The sequence below is a fragment of the Bufo gargarizans genome, chromosome 5 (assembly GCF_014858855.1).
Source record: "Bufo gargarizans isolate SCDJY-AF-19 chromosome 5, ASM1485885v1, whole genome shotgun sequence".
Classification (NCBI taxonomy): Eukaryota; Metazoa; Chordata; class Amphibia; order Anura; family Bufonidae; genus Bufo; species Bufo gargarizans.
This window is the reverse complement of record NC_058084.1, coordinates 236,975,958-236,993,130: the sequence shown is the minus strand read 5'-3', so window position 1 is coordinate 236,993,130 and position 17,173 is coordinate 236,975,958.

Sequence of the window (17,173 nt, the reverse complement as noted above, 5' to 3'; positions counted from 1 at the left end):
GCACGGCTTACCTGGAGATTCCCTCTGGTGAGGATTGCTGTGTGTGGCGCGGCTCACCGCGTGTGTGAGAGCGCGCCTTCTAAAGCTGAGGGGGCGGAGGGAGGGTCAGTGACGTCAGGGAGATCCTCTCTCTGCAGCGCTGTCAAGCTGGTGCGCTCGGAGTCTCAGGCTAATACGCTGGGACAGCACCGCTGGGCATGACAGGCTGAGGAGATGTAATCGGGCTGTGTGTCTGCAGACAGCACAGCTGGGCATGACAGACCGAGGAGATGTGATCGGGCTGTGTGTCTGCATCACTATAGTGCGCTGGAAGCCTCAGGCTGATGCGCTGAGACAGCGCAGCTGAGCATGACAGGCTGAGCTGTGTGACAGGAGAAGTGTCTGTGGAAGGACAGAGGAATTGAAGAGGGATCGGGGACTGGGCAGTTTGATGAAAGGTAAGGGTCAAGAAATTGGTAGGAGTGTAAGGTGGGGAAAATTGAAGAGACAAATTGGGGTTTAGAAACAGTTACTCTCTAGAGATAAATTTAGACCGTACGGTTCTATAGTTTGAAGTTTGAATATCCAGTACATTTCTTTTCTCCTCAGTTTCTGGTAACGGCAGCACCGTGCCCATACACGCACAACACCAAAAGGTGAGCATATTTCATCTACTTTGTTAGCTGATTATCGTTGCTTACTACCCTATGAGCGCCTCTCCCTATTTTTTCTCTTGCCATAATTGCTGAATATTCCTGACTGAGTCAGGATTGAGGACAAGCTGGCCAGGACATATGGCGACTCTAGGTTTCTCTCGGTATTTTCCTGTCTTAATACATATTGGCATTCATCATGGACTACTGTTCCAAGAGAATCCAACAACGTACCAAATTGGTATCAATCTGGACAAACAACGATACCACAACCCTACCTCCACAGTCTGAAGAAACTCCAACAGAGAAGTTTACCTAAAAGAGAACCTTGTGCCCAGAGGTCTCAGACTGAGGTTCAAAAGCAGTTTTGCAAACAACCCTGCGTTCTCTAAGGAATGGGGCGAATACTGATTGAAATGTGCACGTGGCATGCTCAATATGCTACTGACAAAAAGGAAAAAACTCTGCGATACCCTTAGGGTACAGATTGATGAAAAAGTAGCTACCTTAGCCCAGTATGTAACCCACATAGATTTCCCCAAGTACGACCGGTTAATCACTACAAGAGTACTCCAATATGAGAAAGAAATAATTGAAACCAAATCCACCAAATTGATCGTGACAGAACTGATTTTAGTACTAACAACGTCAAATTTTGGTTAAACAGATTGGACAATTAGCTTTTGCCCAATCCACGTAACCATCAAAGTACAATACCACGACTACCTACAACCATAACAGGTAACACTACCAGTGGTCAATCCCGCCAGTATCCACAGTCCACCAAGCAATCAAAGGTAGCTCATCCTTAAATTGTTCACCTCACCCATTAACAAGACCCCCCAACCCACACCCCACTAGAAAACAATACCAAAGGAACACATTTGAGAACAGCAATAGGTTGAAACCACATAATCAAAACATTAAACCTAACCATCAAGCTGGAAGGACCAACACTCCTCCCAAGAAAACGGTTAAAAATCCTGCACTCATCAACCACCCTCACTCTACATTCCCCAGCCAAACCCCATGTACCAGTCAGGCTGAACCCAAATCAGAAAACCCTGCTTCTCTTACCACTCATAACCACATACAAAAAGGTCCGTTGGACCTGAGCCATAGACAACCATTCATCCAATGGTTAATTCCCAATGACCGTCTTCCAATCCCTCCCCTGGATTTACACCACTTATCCAACAATCGCCTCCAATTTCCCCCTACCACTTTTTGGTCTCAACCAAAAACTGCACCCAAGCCTCCTAATCCCAGTCCTCCGTTCTCCTCCAGTACCGAATTACCCATCGCCAAACATGCTCTTACAATCCAAAACCACTCAGCTCTTTCTGAAGATTCTCTAATTACTATCCACAACAACAGCAATCATAATATAACTGAACCTCCTGACCACCAGTTGAATGACTCCTCAATTACTGTCCATAACACTAGCAATCAAGATATCAATGAATCAATTAATCACCATTCTTTTTCTTTTTTTACCCCTACTCGGGGCCCTGACCCCGGAAGCAACATATGCCTTGCGGCATCCTTCAGGGACCACGATGATAACCGACTTCTTCAGGCCAGTTCCAAACAGAGGAATCAAAAGACAATTAAACTTAGTAGATGACGAGGAGGAAGAAGAACAACAACAACAAAAAGAAAAGAGATCCGAGACCCCCCAAAAACAGACCTTGAACCGGTTGAGCCCCAAAAGAAACAAGCTGAAGCATTAGTGAGGATTTTCAATCTTTCCTCACATAAACTTAATGAAGCCGAAACCAGCCTCTTACGAAAAGGATTGTCATTCTGCCTGAGTGGGAAATTCAACAAATTCGATCTTTTCGTTGATCTCAATTCCTATATCCGGAAACTAACACTAGCAAGGCATTTCGAAATACAGACTTCAAAACCTAAGACCACTGAACAATCAGCTACTGATATTACACAATCTGATGAGATCACAAAAGCCATCAATACGGGACTAAAACCTAAGTCCACCTTCAACCCAGTACACCATAGGGGGAGCCACATTGAAACCTTTTCCGCCCTTGTAACAAAGGATCTCAGAGCTATCAACAAAGATTTGAAATTTCCAAACAACCTAAACAAAAAATAAAAAACTGCCCTTAAAAACCTCATGGATAACCATTCCATCGTTATCAGAAATGCTGATAAGGGAGGCGGCATCGCCGAAGCACACAAAATCCTAGGGGATAAAGATTACTACCAGATCCTGACCCAGAACCCCCTAAAGGATTACATCAGAAAGGTAATTACCCTTTTAGAAACGGCCGAATCTCAGAAAATACTACCAAAAAGGAGAAGGAATGCATTTCCATAGACCACCCTAACCTAGCACTGTTCTACCAAAGTACACAAATCCATCAATAAACCACCAGGGAGACCTATCATTTCCAGAATTTCCTCACTAGCATGCAATTTATCTCATTACATTGATTTTTTTTCTACAGAAATATGTGGTCCAGCTATCATCCTATGTTAAGGATTCCGCCACTTTAATTACCATCCATAGAAAGTTAAATTGGAAAAAATCCTACATCTGGGCCACACTCAATGTTGCCTCACTATACTCAAACATCCCACATACAATAGGGATAGACGCTATACGGCAGTTTCTACAACAAGATGTGAACCTCCCGGCCTTACAGGGACAATTAATTTTGGATGGCATCGACTTTATTCTTAACCATAATGTCTTCACTTTCAACAACATTTATAAGCAGGTAAGGGGAACCGCAATGGGGACTCGATTTGCGCCTAGTTTCGCGAATTTGCATATGGGGATTTTTGAAGAGCGATTTATTTACAACGAACACCCTTGGAAAAACAAACTGGTCTTCTATAAACGCTATATCGATGACCTATTACTAATCTGGGATGGCAGCCTAGATGAGGTAAAACAATTTCACTTCTCATCTGAATAACAATAGTTTTAACCTCACCTCCAAGACATCTATTGAATACCCCCCAAAAGCACAATTGAGGGGCAGGGCCAGCCACCAGTAAGATAGGAAGGCTTCAGCCAACACACAAGCTTTGCAACAACCAACATACAGATCTTGCAACAATATAGGAAGCTACAGAAAAGTCTTATAATATCCTCAGTGGATCTCAACCTCCCCATCCTCCACACCCTGTACAGGTCAGTCCCCCCGAAAAAGCACTCACAGTTCTCCAGCAACTCTGGCAAATACCACCTATTCCGTACAGGGTGGGTTTATATCTGTGTTATGCCATTCCGTTATAGGTTCCGGAATGGCCAGATGGAATGCAAAACAGAAACCTTTAAGAGGCATTCCGTTTTGCTCTGTCCTAATAGAAGTTTATGTGAAAGCATAACGGATTAGTCTGGGTCCCCTTATGCAAGACGGAAAACAAAGTCCTGACTTTGTTTTCCGTCTTGCATAACAGGAACCAGATGGATCTGTTTTGATTCCCATAGACTTTTAAGGGGACGGAGAGCAAACGGAATGCCTCTTGCAGAGTCTGCACTGTAGGAGAGAGATAGCAGTGGCTGTGAAGGGAAAAGTTCCAGAGCACACAATGACAGCCCCAGAGCCTTTCTGCTGCCTGACCAACCGTATGCTGCCACAGCGCCAGCCCAGCCTGCAGGACATCAGAGAGGCCTGGGGTCCACATTATAGCACCACTACATTTACTTATTATCATAAGCATCATACATAACCAATCAAAAGCCAGAATATAATAAAAGACAAAAATATTAAACTACATTTATAATAAAACAATTTACTTACAAAAGAAGCTATTCAGTCATCTGCTGTGCCGTCCTCTGCTTGCTTCCACTGATTATTTGCCCTCCTTTCTCTCTCCTCAGTGCGCAGGTGCACTGTTATGGGGATCTGTGGATGACAGTATGACACACTGTTATGGGGGACCTGTGGATGACACACTGTTATGGGGGACCTGTGGATGACACACTGTTATGGGCATCAGTGGATGACACACGGTTATGGGGGCATCTGTGGATGACACGGTTATGGGGGCATCTGTGGATGACACTGTTATGGGGGCATCTGTGGATGACGCACTGTTATGGGGGATCTGTGAATGACACTATTATGGGGGCATCTGTGGATGACACTATTATGGGGGCATCAGTGGATGACACACTGTTATGGGCATCTGTGGAGGACACTCCAGTGTTATGGGCATCAGTGGATGACACACAGTTATGGGGGCATCTGTGGATGATGCACTGTTATTAACAGTGCATCATCCACAGAACCCCCCCCCCCCCCCCATAACAGTGTCATCCACAGATATCCCCTTAATAGACTGTTAAGGGGATATCTCTGGATTGCATGGCACTGTTATGGCGGCATCTGTGGATGACACTGTTATCGGTGGCCGGGGGGATCTGTGGATGACACACATATATGGCAGCGCATACATCTTGTGCTATATATATGTGTCATCATCCACATGATCCACAGATATCTCCCCCCCCCCCATAACAGTGTCCCTCCCTATTGTAAGACAGGCCCCGCCGTTCCTTATGTAAGTGAGCTATTGAGCTTGTAAATAAACTTGTGCAAAGAATATGAGTAGTTAGTAACTACTCATATACTTTGCACAAGTTTATTTACAAGCTCAATAGCTCACTTACATAAGTTACCATCTAATAATCTATCACTATCACTAACTTACTGCCTTGGACAGTCAGGACTCCGATTGTATTCACAAGTACAAGTTCAATTCACAGTTTTTCTTTTTTCACATACAGTAGTCAGTGCTGCAGTGCACAAAAGACTGTAATTCACGGTTCACCACATCCATTCACTGTGGGCATGGGCAGGCGGCAGCCACAGCCAGTTGGGCACTACTGGGGCGGGCAGGCAGAAGCTGGTGGCTCCAGTCCCGCTCTTCAACATTCAAACTAGGCGGCCGGCGGCAGCGGAATGTGACGTGACGTCACTCACTACGTAACGCTGCACACGCATGCTCCTCCCACTTTATTAATGAAGGCGGAGCAGGCGCGTGACGTCGGAGTGAGTGACGTTACGCTGCCGGCCGCCGGGAGATGGAGTGACGGAGGCGGAGCACAGGAGGCGGAGCAGTGGGGGTGGACTGTCTCTACTCTACAGACTCAGACAGTCAGCATGTGTCTTCTTTGTGTCACTCATGATTAAGCTGTGCGGCCGGGGCTGGCAGGCGGCAGAGCAGGAGGCAGAGCACAGGGGTGTGATTAGGCCATACCCGGCACACCCACTCGAGCCCTGAGGCGGCGGCCCGGCCCACCAGGCAAATGCTTGGTCTGCCCTATGGCCAGTCCGGCCCTGCTTACAATGTACACAGTATTACAATATATTTTACAGTATATATCACTGCCATGACTGGTAATGTGTTTTTTTTCTGCTGCCAGCCATCAGTTTCTGATTAATTTTATTTTATTTATCTATACATTTTCTTCTCAAGCCACCTGGCCACCATTGTTGTTGGCGTCCCCAAGGTAAACTCCACACATTTTTTTCCAGTACAAACTAAACTAAAAATGAAAGGCACAGACCTGTCTAATGATCCTTAGAAGCACCACCAGTTTACCCTGTCAATACCAATATTCATCCCCCCACAATCTACTAAACCGCTATCAAGGCCAACTAACCCTCACTACACCTTGCTATATTATATTACATACAGTAATAAGTACCATGTAAAACCACACCAGGGACATCGTTATTTTTTCCTGTAATGATTTTAATATATATCATGGGCTAGTAACTGGACTTCTCTTATGCCACATATATATACAGTACAGACCAAAAGTTTGGACACACCTTCTCATTCAAAGAGTTTTCTTTATTTTCATGACTATGAAAATTGTAGATTCACACTGAAGGCATCAAAACTATCAATTAACACATGTGGAATTATATACATAACAAAATTTATTTAAAAAGTGTGAAACAACTGAAAATATGTCATATCCTAGGTTCTTCATAGTAGCCACCTTTTGCTTTGATTACTGCTTTGCACACTCTTGGCATTCTCTTGATGAGCTTCAAGAGGTAGTCACCTGAAATGGTCTTCCAACAGTCTTGAAGGAGTTCCCAGAGATGCTTAGCACTTGTTGGCCCTTTTGCCCTCACTCTGCGGTCCAGCTCACCCCAAACCATCTCGATTGGGTTCAGCTCCGGTGACTGTGGAGGCCAGGTCATCTGACGCAGCACCCCATCACTCTCCTGCCTGGAGCTGTGTTTGGGGTCATTGTCTTGTTGAAAAATAAATTATGGTTCAACTAAACGCAAACCGGATGGAATAGCATGCCGCTGCAAGATGCTGTGGTAGCCATGCTGGTTCAGTATGCCTTTAATTTTGAATAAATCCCCAACAGTGTCCCCAGCAAAGCACCCCCACACCATCACACCTCCTCCTCCATGCTTCACGGTGGGAACCAGGCATGTAGAGTCCATCTGTTCACCTTTTCTGCGTCGCACAAAGACACGGTGGTTGGAACCAAAGATCTCAAATTTGAACTCATCAGACCAAAGCACAGATTTCCACTGGTCTAATGTCCATTCCTTGTGTTCTTTATTCCAAACAAGTCTCTTCTGCTTGTTGCCTGTCCTTAGTAGTGGTTTCCTAGCAGATATTCTACCACGAAGGCCTGATTCACACAGTTTCCTCTTAACAGTTGTTCTAGAGATGTGTCTGCTGCTAGAACTCTGTGTGGCATTGACCTGGTCTCTAATCTGAGCTGCTGTTAACCCGCGATTTCTGAGGCTGGTGACTCGGATGAACTTATCCTCCGCAGCAGAGGTGACTCTTGGTCTTCCTTTCCTGGGGCGGTCCGCATGTGAGCCAGTTTCTTTGTAGCGCTTGATGGTTTTTGTGACTGCACTTGGGGACACTTTCAAAGTTTTCCCAATTTTTCGGACTGACTGACCTTCATTTCTTAAAGTTTTTCTTTACTTAGCTGCTTTTTTCTTGCCATAATACAAATTCTAACAGTCTATTCAGTAGGACTATCAGCTGTGTATCCACCTGACTTCTCCACAACGCAACTGATGGTCCCAACCCCATTTATAAGAAAAAGAAATCCCACTTATTAAACCTGACAGGGCACACCTGTGAAGAGAAAACCATTTCAGGTGACTACCTCTTGAAGCTCATCAAGAGAATGCCAAGAGTGTGCAAAGCAGTAATCAAAGCAAAAGGTGGCTACTTTGAAGAACCTAGAATATGACATACTTTCTGTTGTTTCACACTTTTTTGTTATGTATATAATTCCACATGTGTTAATTCATAGTTTCGATGCCTTCAGTGTGAATCTACAATTTTCATAGTCATGAAAATAAAGAAAACTCTTTGAAAATGAGAAGGTGTGTCCAAACATTTGGTCTGTACTGTATATATATATATATTTATATATATTTATGATACTTCTGTTTATTCTATGCTTCTAGGACCTATTGGAATACGCGTTTTACTGAGAATTCATTTTGGGCTAGGCTTACTAGCTGCCCGTGATGTGTAATATTTAACATCCATTGACTCTATTTTAATTGATTTATTTTATTTGCATTTTATTCTATTTTTTACTGACTTTTTTCTGATATATACTTCTCTCCAACTGTGTGGGGATCCATTTGGCTTTGACCTTTTTGTTGTATCTCTTTAGACTTCAAAAAGGAGTTATAAACTCTGAAACGCGTTGTCCACTGAACAAATAAATAGCATCTATACCAAAAGTCTCTGAATCCAGATCGTCTTTGTGCGCCAAAGAGGTACTCACACCATGTGCTCGCAACTTCATCCAAAAGGATTGAACGGGTACCGGCAGCACCGACCCCCCCCCCCCCCCCCCCCATTCTTACGGATCTTGTGCCCATACACGCACAACACCAAAACGTGAGCATATTTTTCCTCTACTTTGTTAGCTGATTATCGTTGCTTACTACCCTATGAGTGCCTCTCCCTATTTTTTTCTCTTGCCATAATTGCTGCAATTGATTGGTAGAGGCGTTGTAAGAGTCCAAATGGGGTTTCACTGGTTGGAAACCTTCTGTTTCGTATGGGAACCCTCACCACTGTTACACATACTTAGCCTCTTCCTCTGAATTGGTACTACTGATCACTCTCTCTAGCCTGTAGCACTAGTTTTCCTATTGGTTTATAGTTGGACAGACAGACCGACTGTGTAAATGTCCAGCACCCTTCATCAACTGCCTCGCCAAAAAGGCCATTTAAACAAAGCATCTATATTGATGTCAAAGTTAATATGACTGCCTCTGGGGTCTTTCCAGTCGGAAGACACATATCTATTTCGGTATTCCTTGGTTATAGGGGTACCGCCCATCAATTGCACACTAAATCCCACCTCCAGGGGTTGGTGTCTGACATAACAATTTGGGTATCCTGTTCCCAGTGGGCATAGGTGACAAAATAGTACCCCGTCACCTCCAGTACACAGTTGTCTCTCATGATAATGATCATGAAAGACCGTATGGATGGAGATCCCTCTACCTAGGTATACCTTATATCTTGAAAATGTCTAAATTCCTTGAGGCAGAGGGCATGTAAGTCCTGTTGTGTGGCAGACACATTCTCCACTGGGGTATAATGTTGTATTACACCATTGGCAAAAACCCTCCCTTTGGAAACCATACATATACCACTGTCCCGGTGTAAAGGTGAAGTTATTGTATGGTTCCCGGATTTTGCCTCACAATCATTGTACCATTAAAAGACCTGGTTGACTAAGTGATATGTTAACCATACCATAATTAGTTCCCAGACCCTCCCCTGAAGAGGCTGAGTCTGCAATCATCATGCTTACCACTAGTGTCACAAGCTGGAGATGTGCCCTGTTCAGGTGATCCCTATATCTTTCCTGGCTATTTGGCTCCGTGGTGAGTCTCCATCCTGTGATCTGTTAATCAGTAATGTATATGTATGTCAGTGCCATGGATCCACCATCGACCCAACAACCTCCCCCCCCCCTTCACCCAACTAAAGGGGAGTACACGCTATTAAGTTGGGGAGACTCAGGGGGCCTTGGCCTGGTCGATATGGATCCAAAAAACTTCCTGTCTCCTACGGATAATAAGCAGCAGGAACAGTCCATGGAATGAATGATGAAGGGGGTATTGTGACCCCCGAAACGCGCTGAGCCGCATATTTTAATATTAAAAGAGGATTGATTCCGCACTTCTGGACTCGTCTGCTGATTTACCAACTAAGCTGCAAACCCAGGGCATTACATCGACCTCTAACAATGTACACGCGATCGCAGCTATGGGGGTGACTTGCCCCTGGTGTCTTGAGTTTATTCTGGTGGCGACCCCCCTGTGAAGTGAGTGGATTATTATTAATAATATTGTTGTTACTATCAACATTATGATTTCAGCACTCTTGAAATATTGAATCTCTTTTAAATGTTCTATTTCTTTTATATCTTTATTATATTGTCGCATCATCTTATTTAATATACTTTTTAACCAACCCACCATCGTGTCCCACCCACTAGTCCTTAAGGCCTTTGGATGGTGCCAATTTTTATTTCAACCCATTATTATTATTATTACTATTATTAATGTCATTTTTATCTCCACTTTTAACCTCCCACTTTGTCATATGTGAGATTGGCGCTCAATTTCCCACATTTTTACAGTGACTGGTGTGACACCCTCCCCTTGTTTCCCACCAATTACTGATCTATTACTACACATTATGAAAGGCAGCAGGCACAGTTCACAGCTTTCTCTTCCATTCACTTGAATGAGATACCCTGCACTGCCACTACAATCTAAATGACATGCAGTTAACCCTTTCACCTCAGAGGGTTTTTCACTTTTAGCGTTTTTGTTTTTCACTCCCTGCCTTTTCAGGGCCAAAACTTTATTTATTCTTCCGTTTGCTTAGCCTTATGAGGACTTGTTTTTTTCCTGGACAAGTTCTACTTTCTAATGGAACCATAGCATATGATGTAGTGACGAGCTGGAAAAAAAGTTCCAAACGGGGTGGAACTGTAAAAAACACAATTCCACCACAGTTTTTGGGGTTTTGTTTTTATGTTGTTCCCTATGTGGTAAAACTGACCTGTTACTTTCATTTTACCGGTCAGTATGATTTAAAGGGATTCTGTCACCTCGTTTTAGCCTATAGAGCTGCGGGCATGCACGGCTAGATGGCCGCTAGCATGTCCGCAATATACCTGTCCCATAGCTCTGTGTCCTTTTATTGTGTTTAAAAAATGATTTTATGGATATGTAAATGAGCCTGGTAAGGAGCCCAAGAGGCTGTACTAACCTTCTTGGAGCCCAGCCACTCCCCCCCCCCCCCCCCCCCCCCGTGAAGGAGCCCAGCACCACCTGCATCCTCCAAATCTCCTCCTTGCTCACAGTTAGATCGCCGTAATCTCGCGATGTGCAAGCTCGCACATGCGCAGTGCCGGCATAGTGTTCCTTCCCTGTGCTGGCAGCAGCCTCAGGGAAGGAACTGCGCATGCGCGAGCTCGCGCATTGCGAGATTACGACGATCTAACTGTGAGCAAGGAGGAGATTCGGAGGATGCAGTCGGTGCTGGGCTCCTTCACAGTGGGCATGGCTGGGCTCCAATAAGGTTAGTACAGCCCCTTGGGCTCCTTACTAGGCTCATTTACATAGAAACATAGAATGTGTCGGCAGATAAGAACCATTTGGCCCATCTAGTCTGCCCAATATACTAAGTACTATGGATAGCCCCTGGCCCTATCTTATATGAAGGATGGCCTTATGCCTATCCCATGCATGCTTAAACTCCTCCACTGTATTTGCAGCTACCACTTCTGCAGGAAGGCTATTCCATGCATCCACTACTCTCTCAGTAAAGTAATACTTCCTGATATTACTTTTAAACCTTTGCCCCGCTAATTTAAAACTATGTCCTCTCTTAGCAGTTTTTCTTCTTTTAAATATTCTCTCCTCTTTTACCTTGTTGATTCCCTTTATGTATTTAAACGTTTCTATCACATCCCCTCTGTCTCGTCTTTCTTCCAAGCTATACATGTTAAGGTCCTTTAATCTTTCATGGTAAGTTTTACCCTGCAATCCCTGTACCAGTTTAGTAGCTCTTCTCTGAACTCTCTCCAAAGTATCAATATCCTTCTGGAGATATAGTCTTCAGTACTGAGCACAATACTCCAAATGAGGTCTCACTAGTGCTCTGTAGAGCGGCATGAGCACCTCCCTCTTTCTACTAGTAATGCCTCTCCCTATACACCCAAGCATTCTGCTAGCATTTCCTGCTGCTCTATGACATTGTCTGCCTACCTTTAAGTCTTCTGAAATAATGACCCCTAAATCCCTTTCCTCAGATAAATGAGGTTAGGACTGTATCACTGATTTTATATTCTGCTCTTGGGTTTTTACGCCCCAGGTGCATTATTTTGCACTTATCCACATTAAATTTTAGTTGCCAGATTTTTGACCATTCCTCTAGTTTTCCTAAATCCTTTTCCATTTGGTGTATCCCTCCAGGAACATCAACCCTGTTACAAATCTTTGTGTCATCAGCAAAAAGACACACCTTACCATCGAGGCCTTCTGCAATTTCGCTGATAAAGATATTAAACAATATGGGTCCCAGAACAGATCCCTGAGGTACCCCACTGGTAACAAGACCTTGGTCTGAATATACTCCATTGACTACAACCCTCTGTTGCCTGTCCCTCAGCCACTGCCTAATCCATTCAACAATATGGGAGTCCAAGCCCAAAGACTGCAATTTATTGATAAGCCTTCTGTGTGGGACAGTATCGAAAGCCTTACTGAAATCTAGATAAGCGATGTCTACTGCACCTCCGCCATCTATTGTTTTAGTCACCCAATCAAAAAAATCAATAAGATTAGTTTGACATGATCTCCCTGAAGTAAACCCATGCTGTTTTTCATCTTTCAATCCATGGGATTTTAGATGTTCCACAATCCTCTCCTTAACCACTTCAACCCCGCTAGATGAAACCCCCTTCATGACCAGGCCACTTTTTACACTTCTGCACTACACTACTTTCACCGTTTATCGCTCGGTCATGCAACTTACCACCCAAATTAATTTTACCTCCTTTTCTTCTCACTAATAGAGCTTTCATTTGGTGGTATTTTATTGCTGCTGACATTTTTACTTTTTTTGTTATTAATCAAAATGTAACGATTTTTTTGCAAAAAATGACATTTTTCACTTTCAGTTGTAAAATTTTGCAAAAAAAACGACATCCATATATACATTTTTCGCCAAATTTATTGTTCTACATGTCTTTGATAAAAAAAAAATGTTTGGGCAAAAAAAAATGGTTTGGGTAAAAGTTATAGCGTTTACACACTATGGTACAAAAATGTGAATTTACGCTTTTTGAAACAGCTCTGACTTACTGAGCACCTGTCATGATTCCTGAGGTTCTACAATGCCCAAACAGTAGAAAAACCCCACAAATGACCCCATTTCGGAAAGTAGACACCCTAAGGTATTCGCTGATGGGCATAGTGAGTTCATAGAACTTTTTATTTTTTGTCACAGCGGAAAATGATGATTTTTTATTTTTTTATCCTTACAAAGTCTCATATTCCACTAACTTGCGACAAAAAATTTAAAATTCTAGGAACTCGCCATGCCCCTCACGGAATACCTTGGGGTGTCTTCTTTCCAAAATGGGGTCACTTGTGGCGTAGTTATACTGCCCTGGCAATTTAGGGGCCCATATGTGTGAGAAGTACTTTGCAATCAAAATCTGTAAAAAATGACCGGTGAAATCCGAAAGGTGCACTTTGGAATGTGGGTCCCTTTGCCCACCTAGGCTGCAAAAAAATGTCACACATCTGGTATCGCTGTACTCAGGAGAAGTTGGGGAATGTGTTTTGGGGTGTCATTTTACATATAACCATGCTGGGTGAGAGAAATATCTTGGCAAAAGACAACTTTTCCCATTTTTTTATACAAAGTTGGCATTTGACCAAGATATTTTTCTCACCCAGCATGGGTATATGTAAAATGACACCCCAAAACACATTCCCCAACTTCTCCTGAGTACGGCGATACCAGATGTGTGACACTTTTTTGCAGCCAAGGTGGGCAAAGGGGCACATATTCCAAAGAGCACCTTTCGGATTTTGCAGGCCATTTTTTACACATGCAGGCGCCAATCCGTTCTAGAAACAAATGCTTAAAGAGGGCCACACTTGTGTAGAAATTGTCCACATAAAGATGGTACCCCTTGCCGAATAAGGGTGACACCAAGTCCCAGACTATCTTCCCACTGCTCCCCAGGTAGTCAGGGCAACCGACCGGCTCCAGGGTCTGATCTTTTCCCTCATAGACACGATATTTGTGGGTATAGCCTGTGGCTTATACAATTTGACCCCATACCGGGCGCGCTTGCTTGGGATGTATTGTTTGAAGCCAAGGCGCCCGGTAAAATGTATCAGGGACTCGTCTACGCAGATGTTTTGCTCTGGGGTATACAAATCTGCAAATTTCAGGTTGAAATGGTCTATGAGGGGCCGAATTTTGTGGAGCCGGTCAAAAGCAGGGTGGCCTCTGGGACGGGAGGTGCTGTTATCACTAAAGGGCAGGAAACGCAGGATGGTCTCAAATCGTGTCCTGGACATAGCAGCAGAGAACATGGGCATGTGATGAATTGGGTTCGTGGACCAATATGACCGCAATTCATGCTTTTTAGTTAGACCCATGTTGAGGAGAAGGCCCAAAAAAAAATTGGCTGGGCATAAAAGCTTCCTGGGTTAGCGGTTATAAATTGTGTGGCATACCGGTTTGTCTCTGCCACAACTAAGTCTAAGAGCTCCGCAGTCAAGAACAGCTCAAAAAATCCCAGGGCCGAACCGATCTGAGCTGTCTCAACCCGAACTCTAAATTGGGCGGTGAAAGGGGGAACTACAGGTGCGGCTGAAGTTGGGGACTGACAATCAGGGTTTGCCAGCACCTCAGGGATTCTAGGGGCTCTACGGGCACGTCTTTGCGGTGGCTGCGACGGGGTCATTACTGCACGTGCCACCGTACCAGCTTCAACTGCCCTTCTGGTGCTCGCTACTTCACCATGTTCTACGGCAGTGCTGGTACTAGGTCCAGGAAGGGCTGCGCTGCTGGTGTATGCCTCACCACGTAATCCGACAGCACCAGCCCCACTCTGCTGCTCTTGAAGCGGATCCTGCGCAACCTGCGGTCTAGCGACACGGGGCCGGGTACGCCTGGTGCTATCAGGGACCTCAGCCCCCTCGTCCGAACTTTGGGTCAGAGAGCCACTGCTTTCTACAGGTTCGTATTCTGACCCGCTAGATTCATCAGATGAGGGTTCCCATTCCTCATCCGACTGGGTTAGAAGCCTGTAGGCCTCTTCAGAAGAATACCCCCTGTTTGACATGTGGGCAACTAAATTTAGGGGTATTCCCTGAGACTACCCAAGAAAAAAAAGCAAGCCTGTCTTACAAATGGGAGGCTAGCGAGGTACCGGAGGCAGCTGCGGTTGATAAAAAATATCAAAACTGATTTTTTTTATCGCCGCAGCGCGTGTAAAGTGAATGTGCAGTGATCAAAAAAAAAATATTTATTGTCACTGCGGTGGGGCGGGCGTGGGTGAACGCACGTGTGGGCGACCGATCAGGCCTGATCGGGCAAACACTGCGTTTTGGGTGGAGGGCGAACCTAAAGTGACACTAATACAATTATAGATCTGACCGTGATCAGTTTTGATCACTTCCAGATACTATAAAAGTACAAATGCTGATTAGCGATACGCTAATCAGCGAATCAGTGACTGCGGTGCGGTGGGCTGGGCGCTAACTGATCCCTAAACTACCTAACCAAGGGGCCTAAACTATCCTAAAACCTAACAGTCAATACCAGTGAAAAAAAAAAGTGACAGTTTGCACTGATCACTTTTTTCCTTTCACTAGTGATTGATCAAAGGCTAGTATGTGGTGTTGGTGTACTCACTGTGTAGCCTGCAGAGGTGCAGGCCAGCAGAGGTGCAGGCCAGCCATATAACAGATCATATTTACAAATATGATCTGCTATCTGGCACTCTGATTGGTTTTTTAAAAAATCAGCAACCTGCCAGCCGCGATCATTGGCTGGCAGGTTGCTGACGAAATACTCCTTGACGAAATGCCGGCCCACGATGCGCATGCGCGGGCCGGCTGTGACCGAAATCTCGCGAGATGACGCGCCGATGCGTCCAGGAGGAGTAAATCAACCACCTCCCGGACGCATCGGTGCGTACAGCGGTCGGGAGGTGGTTAAGTATGGTTTCCATTAATTTCCCCACTATTGATGTCAGGCTTACTGGCCTATAGTTGCCCGATTCCTCCCTACTGCCTTTCTTGTGAATCGGCACAACATTTGCTAATTTCCAATCTTCTGGGACGACTCCTGTTGCCAGTGATTGGTTAAATAAATCTGTTAATGGTTTTGCTAGTTCACCGCTGAGCTTTTTTAATAGCTTTGGGTGTATCCCATCAGGCCCCTGTGACTTAGTTGTATTGATTTTAGACAGCTGACTTAGAACCTCTTCCTCTGTAAAGACACATGCATCAAAAGATTCATTAGTCTTCTTTCCTAACTGAGGTCCTTTTCCTTCATTTTCCTTCGTAAAGACTGAACAGAAGTATTCATTGAGGCAGTCAGCTAGTTCTTTATCTTCTTCCATATACCTTCCTTCTTTTGTTTTTAATTTTGTAATTCCTTGTTTTAGTTTCCTTTTTTCATTTATGTATCTGAACAATGCCTTATCGCCTTTTTTCCCTGACTGAGCTAATTTATTTTCTGCCTGTGCTTTAGAAGCTCTTATAACTTGTTTGGCCTCTCTCTGCCTAATCTTGTAAATTAGCCTGTCATCCTCGTTTTGTTTTTTTATTATAATTCCTAAATGCTATCTTTTTGTTTTTAATGATTTTGGCCACTTCTGCTGAGTACCACAGTGGTCTTTTCCTTTTTTTGCTTTTACTGACAAGCCTAATGCAATTTTCTGTTGCCTTCAATAGTGCCTCTTTTAAGTAGTCCCATTTCTCCTGGACTCCAATGAAACTGTTCCAATCTGATAGGGACTCGTATACCACTAATCTAATTTTAGAAAAGTCAGTTTTTCTAAAATCTAAAACTTTTGTTTTTGTGTGGTGTGACTCAGTCACTGTACTTATAGTAAACCACACTGACTGGTGATCACTAGATCCCAAGCTTTACCCTACAGTAATATAATATACCAAATTCCCATTTGTGAATACTAAATCTAAAATGGCCTCCTTCCGGGTTGGCTCCTCAACTACTTGTTGTAGAGATAATCCCAGTAGGGAATTTAGAATATCTGTACTCCTGGCAGAACTAGCTATTTTGGTTTTCCAGTTTACATCAGGAAGATTGAAGTCTCCCATAATGATAACTTCCCCCTTCAATGTCATTTTTGCTATTTCCTCAACTAGTAGATCATCCAATTCTTTGACTTGGCTAGGTGGTCTATATATCACACCTACACGAGTTACCTTATGATTATCAAGCTGCAAGGTAACCCAAACTGA